The sequence below is a fragment of the Sinohyriopsis cumingii genome, chromosome 15 (genome assembly GCF_028554795.1).
Source record: "Sinohyriopsis cumingii isolate HCF-2022 chromosome 15, ASM2855479v2, whole genome shotgun sequence".
Classification (NCBI taxonomy): Eukaryota; Metazoa; Mollusca; class Bivalvia; order Unionida; family Unionidae; genus Sinohyriopsis; species Sinohyriopsis cumingii.
Genome location: NC_142975.1, coordinates 58604805 through 58617894, shown reverse-complemented (window position 1 = coordinate 58617894; position 13090 = coordinate 58604805). Strand labels below are relative to the sequence as shown.

The 13090-nt window shown below is 34.5% G+C and overlaps 1 protein-coding gene and 1 long non-coding RNA gene across 3 annotated transcripts in view; both read right to left on the bottom strand.

The window, feature by feature from the left end:
* LOC149781867 (contactin-3-like) overlaps positions 1 to 13090 on the bottom strand; it is a 199050-nt gene that overhangs the window by 136791 nt on the left and 49169 nt on the right. The window lies entirely within an intron of this gene.
* On the bottom strand, positions 7908 to 13079 carry LOC149781869 (uncharacterized). The gene is made up of 3 exons (XR_016414816.1): positions 10471 to 13079; positions 9753 to 9849; positions 7908 to 8895 (listed from the first exon to the last, which is right to left on the bottom strand). It is a non-coding gene; the product is annotated as an uncharacterized LOC149781869 (long non-coding RNA).

Sequence of the window (13090 nt, the reverse complement as noted above, 5' to 3'; positions counted from 1 at the left end):
AGCCATGTATAGCCTATCATGTGCTGAAAAATGGAATTAAACCCTAAAACAACAACAACAACGATTCTTGGTAGGATAGTATAGCATATAGCATGATATAAAAGCTCATGTGGCCATACACTCAATTTAAAGGATTTCACCAGTATGCCAGTAAAAGAAAACACAATAATGGCCATAACAACCTACTATTCAACTGAAGGGTTACTAAGTACTCATCAAGATGCATCCCCTCAGCAAGCTTTATGATTCTAGACAGGATAGCATGTATGCAACAAGCAAAAAGCCAGCGTGGTCATAACATAAACACAAAATTTTAATCTTAATAAGTCAGTAAAATTGTGACATGAGCCATGCTGACTGTTTGTTTGGGTGTACTACTAAAATACATGTATTTAAGCATCTAATTTAATGATTCAAGTAGGTGCAGTAAAAAATATTTGACCTAAGTCAGTGAAGCATGAAATATCAGCCAAAGTGACATAATTTTTTATAGGATTATGGAACACATTGAGATGGATTTCCTCATCAAGTTACACAATTCCAGGTACATACAGAATGTAAAAAGACTTAAGTTGTCATGAGCTAAATGCCAAAATGTAGCCTAAGCAAGTAAAATGTGAAAAGTAGGTCACTGTGACCTTTTGAAGGGTTTTGTTCCAACAGAGATGTACTACTGCATATTCATCTAGTTTGATGATCATTATATCAACATTTCTTGAGAAATAAACATTTGTAAAAACTGCAATATAAGGTAAGTGAAGCATGAAATATGGGTCACATGACTCTATTTCATTAGTACTCTTGTAGATAACAGTATGTATAAAGGGTGCAAAACAAACGCAAACACCACAACCAATGAATTAAATAATTTACCTTAGCCCCTCCATCCCCCCCCCCCCAAAGGGCTGATACTACTGAAGCCCAGTCTAAACAGTCCGAATTACACCACCACACTCTTGAGGCTGACCAAAAATCAGGAATATTCCAAAAGAAATAGTGAAATATTCACATGGTTTGTTTGCCACTGACTTGCCAAGTAAAGTTACTTATTATAACAAAGGAGATAATGTATGGAATTGCATAGAACATTGCTTCTGCTTGTCCCTTAATGAAATCAGTAGGATGTAAAATGTCTGCATTTTCCGGGTCAGGCAGATGCTTTTAGGTTACTTTTTCTATGTCAACCTTTTCACATTAGCAATAAACAAAAACAAAATGGTTAACCTATGACGAAATCTTGAAGGATTTATAGAACTAAGGTGGGTTAATGTGTGGCAAAAAGTGAAAGGTCTATTATTTATGGTAAAAGTGTCACTGTCGAATGCTCATACATGAAATAGAAGGAAATAAATCAAGTCACATAGAAATGAATAATGGCAGAGTCATCATGCAGCAAGGCTGTACATATCTGTAGCATGCAACCATGAACTCCAACAGTGCGGTTGTCATTTTTGTTGTTTTTCAATTACTGCTAGAGATCATAAATTTCCTCCCCTTAGCTGATACTCTTTTTAATTTAAATTCCATTTCTCTCTCTCCCTCCATATATTTTAATAACAGTGGTACTTCAAAGTTCACAAGCGTGATTAGCTTCTGAAAGCCCATAAAAATTCCCTTCCCTAATTAGTATGCCAGAGATCTGCCTACATACATCTTCTAATTAACCAAATAATTTTCTCAGTTCCCAATGCCTTTAGGGTATCACTGACATGGTGTCAACACTGTCATTTATAAACAAAGATACCTATGTACAATATTGATGTTTTTATGCATGTGGACCCAGACATTGACACTAGGGGTTGTACAATATAGCATGTCTGTTTTAAAGAGGTGAGCTAATAAATTCAATCCAACCTGTCTTAAGCAGCCACCTCTACAGAAAGGAAAAAAGTGTCCTCTAATAACAGGTGGAAGCCTAACAGAAGTGTCTTTCTACAGTAAAATGCTTTATGAGACCCTGAAAAGTAGGTTATTTAACACAGGTGACTGCTCAGTACAAATGGCCTTTAAGACAGTTCTGACTAGAAATTAAGGAAAAAATATATGTCGAGATGGCACCATTTCAAAATTAAAAGGTCTCCTTCACATCTGGACCCAAGTAAAACTAAATTTTATGTCATATTAATGTTCTACAAAATAACCATTTCGGACTGTTTTCCCACATATCTGCAGCAAACTTAATGTAGAAAGAAAGCAATGTCCTAAAAAAATAAATTAAAACTTATCAGATACTGCATGACAAACGTTCCTCAGATTATTGCTAAACACAGGATAAAGTCATAGCAGGTCATAGCAGATATCTATTTTCTTCAGGCTACACAGGCAGATCCAGAAATTTTAGATGGTGGGTGGGGGACAACCAAGTAGGTAAGGAGTCCGTGGGATGGAACCCATGAAGGGTACTGACAGGCCCAGGAGGAGGCCTCCTCTCCCCTCCCCAACAGGCCCCTCCCCCCAATTACAGCATTCTTAACATTTCCAGGGCAACTTACCGGTACTCTAGAAAACATTAGGGTAAATGCATCACATTCCTGTGTGTGGGGTGGGGTGGGGTTTAGGATGGGGACTGAATATTAGTCCTACAATGTAAAACATCAACATTGATACGCATGATGAGGGGGGTTGAGACCTAATTTACTGCTTGAAGTAGGTCACAGGTATGCAACATGTCCTGGGCTCAGTTGACCCCAGAGGAAGAGGACACATTTTCAATAATACCTCATTTAGGTCGCAGACCATATATTTGACACTAATGCACAGAATCTGTGAATGTAATAGCTTTATCCATGCTATAATCTTTTAATCACCTGGATCAAAAGAATATTTCAACACAATTATCGTTATCTATGTTATTAGCAAACAAAATCTTTATCGCATATTAAAATACTCTGTAATTATTAAATAATCTTCCAGTTCTTGTTTATTAATAGATAGATCCCGAATGACATCATCAGCGGCCATAATTGTGGTATGCTGGCAGATTTACTGCTGATTTTACATGGTGTTTGGAAGTTGAAATAAACTAATTGAATCTCAAGATACAGTTGCAAAACATAAATTCATAAACCGAACGCAAATCAGGTTTTCTGTTAGTATCTATATTTGTAATTTATACGTTGATTTTACCTCAGTATGCCTTGTTCAAAATGTTCAAATTTGATGGTCACATATAGGGGAAACTGCCAGTTTGCCCATCATCCAGGTAAAATGGGCAGAATATCGTCTGCTAGTGACCTTATTGGAAAGCATCTGTAGGGATGGACGAGTAAGGAAATTTGGTCAGTTTTTACTAGGTAGTGCAAAAACCAGCAGGGTCCAGGTGGTTGGATTGAGCACCCATCTATCTATATTTATTACATATCCCATCAAAATCCAATGAAATATTATAGAAGAAAGAGTAGTACTGTTATATTTTGTCATCCCTTTTAAAATATTCAGTAGTCTCTCCATTAACTGGTAAATTTTTATAGCTGATGACTCTGTTTTATACCATGCAATAACATTATCTGGATTTGTAAATGTAGTCTGCCTAATCAACCATCTGCATTTGTAAATGTAGTCTGCCTAATCAACCATCTGGATTTGTAAATGTACTGCCTAGTCAACCATCTGGATTTGTAAATGTACTGCCTAATCAACCATCTGGATTTGTAAATGTAATCTGCCTAATCAATCATCTGGATTTGTAAATGTACTGCCTAGTCGACCATCTGGATTTGTAAATGCAGTCTGCCAAATCCAACATCTGGATTTGTAAATGTACTGCCTAACCCACCATCTGGATTTATAAATGTACTGCCTAATGTACTGCCTAATGGAACATCTGGATTTGTAAATATACTGCCTAATCCACCATCTGGATTTGTATAACAGTCTTGTCCCACATAAAGTACTCTTTATTTCTGGTGGAGTTTGTTTTACATTTTAACACTGTGTTTCTGTAATCCAAATTTAGAAAAATACCCTTGTGGTATAGTTTATTCCACCACAATGACGTGTACTACTACCTAATACTGGATGTTTATCTACTGTACATATTACTCCTTGTAAACAGCTGAAATAGCATAATGTTGTCTCAGAATGGTTTGTTATGGTAACTGGAAATGGTCTATTGTATATTACTACAAGTCCTTAGTATAGTCTAATTACAATTTGATAGCAACTGAATTTAGTATGCATTCTCTAGTAAGAACAATAACTTGGGGCTGGTTACTGTGGATTTGAATTATCTTTGTTTTAGTTTACTTTGTGAGAAATCACTATTTTGTAGCTCTTCGTTCATTGAAGAATAAATTTGTTTAAATAACAAAAATTGTTGGTGCTAAGATTATATAACCTTCTTATTCTGTTATTCTACTTAAAATTCCAATTATTATTCTGATAAAATTGGTGAAGAAAACTTATAAAAAAGTACTAAAGATTAGTTTACAAAAACAGGAATCTGCCATTGGGTGTGGCAAATGTAAATGCAGGTAAACCAGCATTTGGAAAAACTTTAAAAGTTATATGTTTAGTTTTTGTAAAGGACAGGCAATCCAGGCAGTGGTGTTGGACTGGAGAAGGACATCATGCAATAAAAATAAGTTACAAAATGTTGAACTGATAGGGACCGGAGGTAACCAAAGATGCTTCTCACCTGGTGATGGCAACATATTTTTTTGGGTCCAAATATTTTGAAAACTCTTTTCATGGCAGTTAGTTGATTCAGGAATTGCATTTTCTATCTACTACTCTTCCTAAAGTATGGAGACTGGTTTTTGATAATGATTAAAATTCTTTGCCAATATTGTTATGTGTTAATAATATGAAATACAGTTAAGTGCCATTGTAAAAAAAGTAAATAAAGATAATCATTTAGAAGTATTACTGATGACAACCATCAGCATATTGATTGCAAAAAATTACTTCAAATAACTAGCAATGTTTAAAACAAAATAATTACAAAAAACATTGTTTGGTGTTTGAAAATTACACTGTAATTAATCTGAATGACACGAATGGGTTTTTCTTGTGATACCATCTTACCAGGAGGTACATAAATTACCCATTTAGATGCATGAGACATACATAATGTATACAGTTTCCATTCAAACACCTGTTTACATTCACCTTGCCAAGTATTCAGAAAGATCAAATGATAACACACTCCCCAATTATAATAGTATGAATTTTGATAGATGATTATTGTGCCATAACTAAGGGAATCTTGTCAGGATCAGAGTGACATGTAACACTGAACATTAATGTATGGGCCAGGCCTGCAATAAATGGCTAGCTTCTGATGGGGATTGATGTTCCTGCTGGGCATGATTGATTTTAAAAGAGGAAATGGCTAGAGACATAAAGAATTGAGGTTAATTTAGGGTTAAGAAGCAGGGAAAATCTTACAGTTGAAATAATCGTAAGGCAAATTTGTAATAAGAGTAATAAAATGAGATTTCCCAGAAACAGTTATTAATAAAGTTGGACTAGAGAGAATTGTTCTAACTTCAATGGACATATTAAACTTTGGTGGTTAGATAAAGTTAATCCTTATTGGTTAAGCTAAATAAGGGGGTGGGGGGTCCCCAGGTGAAATTCACTGTTTTCAGTATTCTCCCCACCCTCGAAAGTTTTATCAGTCTAGGTTTCATTGGGAAGTCAAGAAGTTTAATCCAAGATTAGTAGAACGTACTTTTCTCCTGTAAATTCCAATTAGGGTTTTAAAATCGACAGCAGAGGTGTACGAGTGGTTAATAAGGATGTCTAGTTACATCAGCATTCCATTAGGAATGCCAAGTAGTCGCTAGGGAAAGACATTCATTTTATGGTAATAGGGTTGTGTGTATCAGCTGTTGGGCTGCGAACTGACCCATATTAGCCTTAGTCACTGCTGAATAAGATGATATCTGACGTAACAAGTTTGGGAATAGTGTTTGTTCCAAGAAGGGGAAAGAAACTCTGACAAATATTTAGGATGCATTTTTATTTATTTAATGGAGGAAAAGACCTTCATGCATGCACTACCCAGTGGGAATGAGAGCAGACAACCAAGTTGTGGTTGATGACCCGAAGGAGTTCGGACTGAGGAAAAGAGTAGGGAAAGGAATAAAATAATGCTGACCTGTCACCAACATTGATTTTGAAGGACCGGAAGCAACTAGGTTATGCAGGCATGCCAACCACTGGAGTTCAGTCTATAATGGCATTGCATTTTTTAGAGCTTGGTAATTTTATTTCTAAGACAAAGTGTATCATTCAAATGTTATGCTCAATTTCATTTTGTTTATGTGTTGTTCTATACTATATCTGTGCTCAGACCTCTGTTATTCCATCAATTAATTTTTATATTTTGTTTTATTATTTACTAGATCCAGCAATAACTCCTTGGTCAATTGTCCGCTATGTAATGATAACCATACTAAACAAAAAGCACCATAACAAGTGGCCCCATAACACAAGTGCCTATGGAAAACACTCTAAAAAAACTAGTTATGTTTGTGCAGCATATGATCACGACACGGGATTAAAAACATAAAGAGGATACAAACACTCGAACAGACGTACTCAAGCTGTCCAGTCTATCATTTCAATGAGTAGTAGTTAAAACAGAAGCTGTTGTCGTTGTTGGGTTTAACACCATTTTTTTCAACACACGATAAACATGGCCGACCCATGAAAGTAAGCTACTGGCAAATATTCTCACATATCCATGTTGGTTAATCCGAGACTCGATCTGACAAAAACAACAATTAGACGCTGATCTGCATAGGAGAGTTTAGGCCACTCAGCCATAGGCACCTGATTCCGGGGTAAACTAATTATGTGTACACTCACCAACTAACGTGTTAATTAAATTTGTTTATGTAATAAAAATCTTTCCTGAAAATCTGCTTCAGAAGCTGTTATTATTGTCCATCCCTTAAAGCCAGATGTTACTGACCCAGAGTAACATTTGATTGACAGCCGGTAAACCACCTATTAAGTATTATTAAGATAATTAAGTTTCTTATATATTTCTTGTATTGTTCTACACGCTCTATGAAATCCAGGGTGTATGTTCCAATGACAGATGCAACAAGACTGTCTTATATCAGACACTAACCTGTATACAGCATCAACATAGTTGTTGTTGTATTTTATAAAGATGCTGTATTTGAATGATATTACTGGATATTTTAGTTTAGGTAATTGGTCTAAATAGTGAAGTGATACCTATTAAATGCATAGTTTATGCATCAGTAATTACCTTGATTACCTGGCTGTACTTTTTCCATCGTATACTCTGGAAAAGGATGGAATACGATGGAAAAACATGAAAAACCCTGGAAAACGATGGAAAAATGAAATATTCTGCAGAATTTAGCATGGAAACCCTGGACATTGTACATGGAAAATGCTGGACATGCCTGGAAAATGCTGGACATTTTGGACTTTGAAATTTTTCAGCATGGAAAACCCTGGAAAACGATGGACATTTTGGACTTTGATTTTTTTCAGCATGGAAAACGCTGGAAAATGATAGACATTTTGGACTCTGATTTTTTTCCAGCATGGAAAACCCTGGAAAGGCATGGACAGTTTAGACTTAGAATTTTTTGGATAAATTTCAGCATGGAAAACCCTGGAAAAGGATGGACAGTTTGGACTTAGAATTTTTTGGATAAATTTCAGCATGGAAAACCCTGGAAAAGGACTTAGTCAATTTTCGAGATTGGTACTAAGAATTATTTTAATTACCTAAAGAAAGAGCAATCGTGGTTAAACTGCGGTGTAACACAGATTTTTTAACTTGAAACTAAACTATTATTTCAAACCTATGATAAATATATACTGAGAAATAGAGGACACAAGTCAAATAATCAAACTAAACCATACACACACACACACACACTTGACCCCTGCTTTAAAAAGACAAACCACAAGTGTTGAAGTAGTACATCATTTATTGTATGTACCACATATGTAATTAAATGTTCATTATCAAAAGAACATCACTATACAAAAATGTTGGTGTAACACAAACTATACATGTACGAAAAGATATCCTGAAAAATTAGTTAAATCCTGACCAGAAAATATCTGGTGCATATAAAATCATAAATATGTCCAAATCTGTTCACCACATGAGCTTGACACTACAGTGTATAAGTATGAAATTCTGCTGTGCAATGGTGAGAGCCATTTTAGTCCTTTTCATGATGACGGGGGAGAACAGTACCATAAATGGCATTTCCAATTTCAACAACAATAATAGGTTCTCGAAGACACTCGATCCTATTTTTGATGACGAAAGGAAGTCTTCTTTCTTGTCAGAGCCAACTTCATTCCAAAGAGATGTTTGCTCATAATTATTAGTTACGTACACCCATACAGCCCCCAGTTTCACACATTTCTTCTTTATCGGAGTACAATTTTTTGCAGATCTCACAATAAAAACTGTATTTCAGATACTCCTTACTGAATTCACATTTTTCCTTCAAATCTTTGACAATTGTCAATCCTGTGTTTGTTGAAGGAAGATGCAACTGAATTAAGTCCAAAAAGTCACATATTTAGCATCTGACAAATTATGTCTTGTTGGCAAAGCCCCAAGGACAATAACATGTTCAGACTTGGTGATTTCACTACAATATATATCTTGTTATGGGGCTATGACATAAAGTGGGGGATCTGTGACATGGGATGGGTAAGACTGAGTTGCTTCATTCACCTGATGATACTGTTCATTGTCTGAACTTGATTAAAACTCTATACTTTCTTCTGAGTCAGATGAAAAACTCATGTCACTGTCACCATATCTAGTTGGTTCATCTGTTGATATTCTCATTATATTTGAAGAGTTAGTATTACGTACAGTCACCAATTTCATAATCTCCAAGACCAACAGAACTGGATTCACCTAGATCAACAACACTGTAATAAGAAATACAAATTTTAGTGAACATTTATAATTCATATTAAAATCTTAACATTCAAACATTATTGTTTTGTTGTGGGAATTGAATATGTACAGTTAATATTACACTGTTACAGTAGTTTAGTTCGACAAATCCAATGTTAATGCATGCATCATTTAAACATGGGTAATGCAAACATGATACACAATGAATGCATGTAAATGACAAGTAACTGATACACAATAATATACTCAGTCATACAAAGTACATGTGATACAACATACACTTCATAAATTTATGTGATGTTTTCAGAAAAACAACTCAAGTTTCATAACGTTTTAGGGCATTATAAGAAAATGAAAGTAAAAATTATATTTAACATTTTAAATAATTAAAAACTGAAGTATGACAATGCATAACAATAAATTATTATATCTTGTTCTGCAAGAATCATTACTGATCAGATATTTCCTGGAATTTCTGTAATTGGCTGATTTGGTTAAATATGGTGTACATTGTGCATATATTGTGTATGGTGTGTTGGATAACCCATACAGAGTGAATGTTATGTTCAAACACGCACATTGAATATTCTGTCTGTAAATACTGAATGATTTCACCATATACTCAGATTCTGTTGAACTCTGAAAATTCCACTTAGTGTTGTATAGTGAAATTTGTTTATTCCTTAAATTATTGATATGGTAATGAAACTGTGTTTAAGATATGAGCCATGTTAAGCTGTGAATGTACTAGGTAAGAACAAATGTATAAAGAATAATGCTTATCTTCACACAAATAAACAATGTTGAGGGAGACAGCTGCAGACATTATTTAAAATGTAAAAAAGCTCTCTGTTACTCCTGGAATTACCATTGTTTTCTCTTCCTCCAGTACATGGTGCTTTTAGGAATGGACTTTGTGGAATTAACTTCAAACTGCTTATATATTTTGTCCTGAACGCAAGTACCTGTAATACACAAACAGCATTAAAACGTTTACAGACTGAACAGTCAGACTGATTAAAACATTAACATATCGTTCAAAAATCATCTTCATGGTAAAACTTGTGTAAATTTTAATCTTGCTAAGATTAATATGAAATTTTTCAAAATTTCTTTTTCCAGGGCTTAAGTTACTTAAGTTATGATTTTACTTATATATGTAGCAGTCTGAAAATTTAGCAGTAACCTAAAGACCTTTTTGGACTAGATCTACAAATACTCAAGAAATTCACAACTTTATCATAATACCAGAGCAGTCCCTGTTTGGGCTTACATGCATCACTGGAGTTAACATTTCCAAGACTGACAATTACAAGGTTATGGCTGTTAAAATAAAATTGCACAAATTAGGTTGCTTTGAAAGTTATATACATATATATTGAAAAACAAAAATACCTACTCTAATTTTAAAACTGATGCAAGAGGAAACTTGTTTTTGACCTTGTATATCTTTTCACATTTATTGAAATACTTGCTTACAATTTAATTACCAGTCATACATATATAGTGTTGGGCGGTTGATCATATAGTCAGTTTATACTTGGGCAAACAAGATAAAGTCAAGACTCCGTTTATTTCATACTCACCTATAATATTTGGGTGTCCAATTTGTGTTGTCTTTCCATTTGTGTTCCACACCTCGACATGATATTGCCGCTTGGTTGTAAATTTTGTCTTCTAAAACCACTTTACTGTAAACCAATCATTCCCCAACATATCCAAATCACGGTGTTGGTATCCGATGTATACATATTAACTCTTTTAGATAAATCATAAATCAAAAGAGAACAAAATGTCTGATTTTTCTGTCAAGGTGGCAGGGTCCAGTTTCGTATATTGGCCCCTGGCAAATTTCTTAACTTCAGGCTATGGTGTGACTTTTTCAGCTATTATTGTTTACTATTTATAGATATGGATATATTTGTGAACTAGGTGTTTTGGGCTTGTGTTGTTCTTGAAATTGATGTCAGGCATGTACACCTTCCATAGTTGCTCTGCAGTATGTTGATAGTGAAATACCAATAGTTGGCTAGGAAGAAGAGCTAGCCTCCCATAGCAGTAGACATGTGGGTTCAAGGCAAGCCGAGTATCTCAAAAACGGCTTGGATGCCAACTATTCTGAATTGCATCAAACTATTTAGTAGACAATGTTTTTCAAAATTTTCATCCAGGGAAAGGGCTTGCGTTTGCACTGTGAGCACTACATGCTGTCAAAAATGGCATTTGGATGTGAAAAATGCAGGTATAAAATAGGGGTTGGGGTGCATAAACCTCTTCTGCTATGAACTGCCATTGACTTCTCTGGTCAAGTGAATACTATTCTTATGCTTTGTTTTAATATAGGTATCTAAAAATATGGACCTTTTTGACCTCACTTGTGTATTTGATTTTTTATGATTTTTTATACTAGGTCGCTGATTGCGGCATTAAATTTGTACATAAAAACTGGACCCTGCCCCCTTAAGGAAAATTGATCATTTTTTGATGGTGCAGTCAGCAACATCTATTATACTTTTCTGTTTCTTTGTGTATATTTAAATAATTTTTATGCATTAGCTTTATTATATCTCCTTCCTTTTTCCATATATTACTTAGTGTTGTATGTGATGTTCTTTGGAGAGGGAGGTAACTGTGTTTTGTACCTCCATGTGAGAACTGTTTACATCATGACAAAAAAGCATATTTTGGATATAACTTACTAAATATGGGAACAAAATGGTAACCATAATGTACTGTCTTGCACTTTCTGTAGCTGTCAAGGTTTTGCACCTCTATTTTTATGAATACTATTCACATTTCAATACAGACACACCTAAACAATTGCATAGCATGTCAATATGTATTCTTTAAAGTAATTTAACTCCACAGGAGCAGATAGAATTCAGAGGAATCATACATAAACATACTGTTGTGAATATTGAAATAATGATGCATATGACATATTACTTGCTATATTTTGGTGAGAAGAATGAAAGTTTTAGCACACCGACATAGTTTCTACCTTCATGACCCCACTCTGAAGTTGACATAAGAGATTCATATCTCACACTTGGGTGATAATAGAAAATGTTTCAATGTTATGTATATATCTTGAAATTTCTAGGTTCAGTTAACAAAGGAGGAAAAGCTTAAAATTAAGTGGCAGCTTCATGCATTTGACATTATGCACATACAGTTTCTCCTCTGAAAGTCTTATGTTTTTACTGAATGTTAAAAGTACATCAATATCACTTGTTTCTTTTCTTTCTGCAGGTGTCAGTTTGCATAGTAAGAGATTAGGATTAATCGGTTAGTCATGCTGAAAGAAACAATAGCTTCAATCTCATCCAGATACTCATTCTGATCTAAGTGCACAAGAGAGTGACTCTGACGGATAGACTTAGCTTCTGCAGGAGTTGTTTTATGGTACGTGCTTATCAAAATCCAAGCTGGTGATATGCTTTTTACCTTTAACTGGACTTTCCACTATAAATATTTGTTCTATACCTTATCTTATTATTTACTATGATTTTGTAAACTCCAGAAAACATTAAAGTCAGTTGTAAGTAAATTGGTGTCTGAGAAGAAATTTCTCTGTTAAACTGTATTGAGTAATTTGTATATGTATGGTCAATTTCACTGGCTATGTATCAATGAATTTATTTGATATGTCACTCTTTGTAAGTTTTAGGGTCCTACACATCAGTATATCAATATTCCAGCATTGTCTAATGTTAATTGATTAAACTTTGACTTTTCCAGACTAGCTAGACTTGTGTTGCGATTACCCTCCCCCCACCAACAATATGCACTGACACAACACTGATGTTGCTATTAGCATCTCCAGAATGATAATGAAAAGTTAGGAACCACTTCTTTTATATCAGTCTAACAGTACTTCTAAAGCACATGATTTACTTAAATGTGTGATTTCTTTAAGTTTGCTAGAAGAGTTTAGAGAAACTTTTCACTTCTGTCACTGACACCTAACATAGCATTTCTGTTATTCCCTCCTAAAATTTATAACTTCCAGATCTCTTCTTGACATTCATGAAACATTGTAAAGGAATTTTGATTTTGTACTGATGCTATGGTGGTAAACAAAGACCAAGAGCATTGTAGGTTGCAAACAATTTGAAATCTTTCAAGAAATGCAGTCAGTCATAATTCACAATGTAAATAATGCAGTGCTTTTTGCCGCAAAAGGTAACTTTTTTAAAAGCATAA